Raw genomic sequence first — 4,368 nt, 5'->3', positions numbered from 1 at the left:
GCAGGTATGGGCATGCTACTCAACACACCTGTTGTACTTCTGTTTGATACGGGTGCTTCACATTCTTTCATTGCAAGTGCATGTGTGGACACCCTAGGACTCAAAATAGAAAGATCTAATCAGGACATGAGTATCTCTTCACCAATAGGAGGAACAATGACAGTAACGCATGTTTGCTCGAACTTAGAATTGAACATAGGATCACTAGAGGTCATAGCAAACAACGTATATGTTATACCGATGTCGGACGTAGATATAATCCTAGGAATGGATTGGCTAGCTGAAAACTACGCTACAATCTTATGCAAGGAGCGGAAGATCTCTTTCAAATTTCCAGAAAAAAATGCTTGGGAATTTCACGGGATAAGAATGGGTAGGAGAATACCAATTATATCCACCCTACAAGCAAGAAAGATGATGAATAAGAAGGACTCTCAGGCATTCCTCGTGTACCTAAACGGGAAAGCTGAGACAAAAAGAGCAATTGAAGATGTGGATATCGTACGAGAATTCCGTGATGTGTTTCCAGAAGACTTGCCAGGATTGCCACCTAATAGGCAAGTGGAATTTACCATAGACTTAGAACCGGGAGCGGCGCCAGTATCAAAGGCACCGTATAGGATGGCTCCAAAAGAATTGGAGGAACTAAAAATTCAATTGCAGGAACTACTGGACCTAGGTTTCATCAGACCTAGTGTATCCCCATGGGGAGCACCAGTTTTGTTTGTCAAAAAGAAAGATGGCACCTTGAGAATGTGCATTGACTATAGAGAGCTGAACAAGCTAACACTCAAGAACAAATATCCTTTGCCAAGGATAGATGATTTGTTTGACCAACTTAGGGGTGCGAGTGTATTTTCAAAAATCGACTTGAGATCTGGCTATCATCAACTGAAGGTCAGACAAGAAGATATACCCAAAACAGCTTTTCGAACAAGGTATGGCCACTACGAGTTCGTAGTTATGCCATTCGGGCTAACAAATGCACCAGCGGTATTCATGGATCTCATGAATAGGGTTTTTCACCCCTACTTGGACAAGTTCGTCTTAGTGTTCATAGATGACGTCCTCATCTACTCCAAAAATGAAGAAGAACATAAAGAGCATTTGAGGACCACTCTACAAACGCTAAGGAATGAACGACTCTACGCCAAATTCAGCAAATGCGAGTTTTGGCTGAGAGAAGTCACATTTCTAGGACACATCGTATCATCAGAAGGAATCAAGGTAGATCCTGCTAAAGTGGAAGCAGTACAAGAATGGAAGTCGCCAACAAATCCAAACGAGATCAGGAGTTTCTTAGGATTGGCTGGCTATTATCGAAGGTTTATTGAAGGATTTTCGAAAATAGCAAGGCCAATGACGCAACTACTCAAGAAGGGGATCAAGTATACTTGGACGGACGAGTGTGAGGAGAGTTTCCAAAAACTCAAGAAGATGCTAACTACTGCGCCGGTTTTAGCAGTCCCCGAACCAGACAAAGAATATGTAATCTACACGGATGCGTCCAAAAATGGACTAGGTTGCGTGTTGATGCAAGATGGCAAGGTAATAGCATATGCATCACGACAACTTAGACCTCATGAGTTGAATTATCCGACTCATGATCTGGAACTAGCTGCAGTAGTACATGCATTAAAAATCTGGAGACATCACCTATATGGAGTTAGGTGTGAGATTTTTACTGATCACAAAAGTCTGAAGTACTTTTTCGAGCAAAAAGATCTAAACATGAGACAAAGGAGATGGCTCGAATTAGTAAAGGACTATGACTGTGGTATTAACTACCACCCAGGCAAGGCTAATGTAGTAGCCGACGCATTAAGCCGAAAAGTCTCGTCAAAATTAGGACATCTTCTCACGAGAGAAGTTGAGCTTATAAAAGAATTTGACAAGATGAAGATAGAATTGATTAAACCACCTGGAACTATAGCAGGCGTTGTTGAGACAATACCTAGTTTAAGAAAAATGGTGCTAGAAGCACAAAGAAAGGATGAGAAGATGGAAAAATTACGGGAAAAGATAAGATTAGGAGATCTCAAAGATTTCCAAGAAGCACCAGACAATGCCATACTCTTTGAAGGAAGGATATGCATTCCTCAAGATGAAGAACTTAAGAATAAAATCTTGAGCGAAGCCCATGATACCCCTTATACTGCCCACCCGGGAAGTACTAAGATGTATCAAGATCTAAAAGAGAATTTCTGGTGGGAAGGAATGAAACGAGATGTAGCCTCGTTTGTTGAACGATGTCTTGCTTGCCAGCAAGTGAAAGCCTTACACCAAAGGCCTTACGGGGAACTACAACCCTTGGAGATACCAGAATGGAAATGGGATGATATAGCAATGGACTTCGTCACAAGATTGCCAAGATCCAAGCGAGGTAACACGGCTATATGGGTCATTGTGGACAGACTTACGAAGTGTGCGCACTTTATACCAATCCCAATCACCCATGGATCCGACAAGTTAGCTCAACTTTATGTTAGAGAAATTGTGCGTTTGCACGGAGTGCCAAAGTCAATTACATCGGACAGAGATTCCAAGTTCACATCCAGATTCTGGATCAGTTTACAAAAAGAACTGGGCACAAGATTGAATTTTAGTACAGCTTTTCACCCACAGACAGATGGTCAGTCTGAAAGAACGATTCAAACATTGGAGGATATGCTGAGGACGGTAGTGCTAGACCAGGGTGAAAACTGGGAGCACATTTTGCCACTCATCGAGTTTGCATATAATAATAGTCACCAAGCGACTATCGCTATGGCACCCTACGAAGCACTGTATGGGAGAAAGTGTAGATCGCCACTTTATTGGGATGAAGTGGGCGAGAGAAAAATCCTAGGGCCAGACACAATAGGTGAAATGATTGAAATCGTTCGCCAAATCCGACAGAGGATTAAGGAGGCCCAGGATAGACAAAAGTCATATGCTGATAAACGCCGAACTGACTTACAATTTGAGAATGGAGAAAAAGTCTTTCTGAAAGTTTCTCCATCAAAAGGGATCATTAGGTTCGGAGTTAAAGGGAAACTTAGACCCCGATTTATAGGACCCTATGAGATCCTAGAAAGAATAGGCCCAGTGGCTTACAGGCTGGCATTACCGCCAAGCCTAGGAAATGTCCATAATGTTTTCCACGTATCACAACTTAGGAAGTACGTTTTCGATCCAAAGCACGTGATACACCAAAATGAGATGATCCTTAATCCAGACCTGAGCTATGAAGAAAGACCCGAAGCGATTTTAGATAAAAAGGTGCAACAACTCCGAAATAAATCAATCACCTCAGTGAAAGTTCTTTGGAGGCACCATGGGCAAGAAGAAGCTACGTGGGAGCTCGAAGACAAGATGAAAGAAAAATATCCAGAGTTGTTTAACGAAGGTATGCAAATTTCGGGACGAAATTTATTTTAAGGGGGGTAGTATGTGATGCCCCGCTCTTTTAAATACATATTAGATTAAATATGTGCATTAGTTATAAAATTCTTTTAATTATTTATGGTGATTATTTTGTTCAGATAATATTATTTCAGCAAAAGTCTGTATAAGAGATACAGAGCTGCGATTTAATATTCAGTCATGAATGAAACCAATAATTAAATTTATTGGTTTAACTATACGTTTGAGACTTTGTTTTACCAGTTTATTGATTTAATCAATATTATTAGAAAATTTAGATTTATAACCGATTTTATAAATCGTGTTATTTAAATCAAATTGCTAGAATTATAACTTGAGATCATATGCATAATAATTTTATTATTTCGCATTATATGAGTTAAGGTATTAAGTCACGAATTAATTCCGACTTTCACGTATTAAATCTCAAGATTGAGGATTTAATTTATGTAAATACGAGGAGTATTTATTAAACGAGAATTGGAGAATTATTACAGGAACTAGGAGAAACTAGATCACGGCACTACACGTATGTCTCGATTTTTCATCCAACACATCAATTCCTACACTATTTCCTACACTATTCCCTACACTATTACCTATACTATTCACCTTCCCCTCCAATACACCATTACTGCAGAAGTTTTTCTAAAGATTGCAGATTTCTTCCTGTAGCATATCTGAACTCCATCACACCCCAAAGTTTCCTGTAGGAGAAGAAAATCACGCCAATATCCACAATTTTCAAAAGCTTCAGCACGCCGAGAAAGAAATTTCACGGCAAGATCACAATTGTCAAAGGATGTAAATTTCAACGATCAAATCTTCAAAAGTTGGAACTCCAGGTACCAAAATTTCCACCATTTTGATTCTGTTGTCTGCAGAAACTCCTCTATAAATTGAGGAGAGTTCTGCAGAAGGAAGAAGTGCAGCGAGCAAGAGAGAGTTTAGGAGATTTGTTTT

Source organism: Salvia miltiorrhiza, unplaced genomic scaffold (genome assembly GCF_028751815.1).
Source record: "Salvia miltiorrhiza cultivar Shanhuang (shh) unplaced genomic scaffold, IMPLAD_Smil_shh original_scaffold_293, whole genome shotgun sequence".
NCBI lineage: Eukaryota > Viridiplantae > Streptophyta > Magnoliopsida > Lamiales > Lamiaceae > Salvia > Salvia miltiorrhiza.
The sequence above is the reverse complement of the archived record's forward strand: the minus strand, read 5'-3'. Positions refer to the sequence as shown.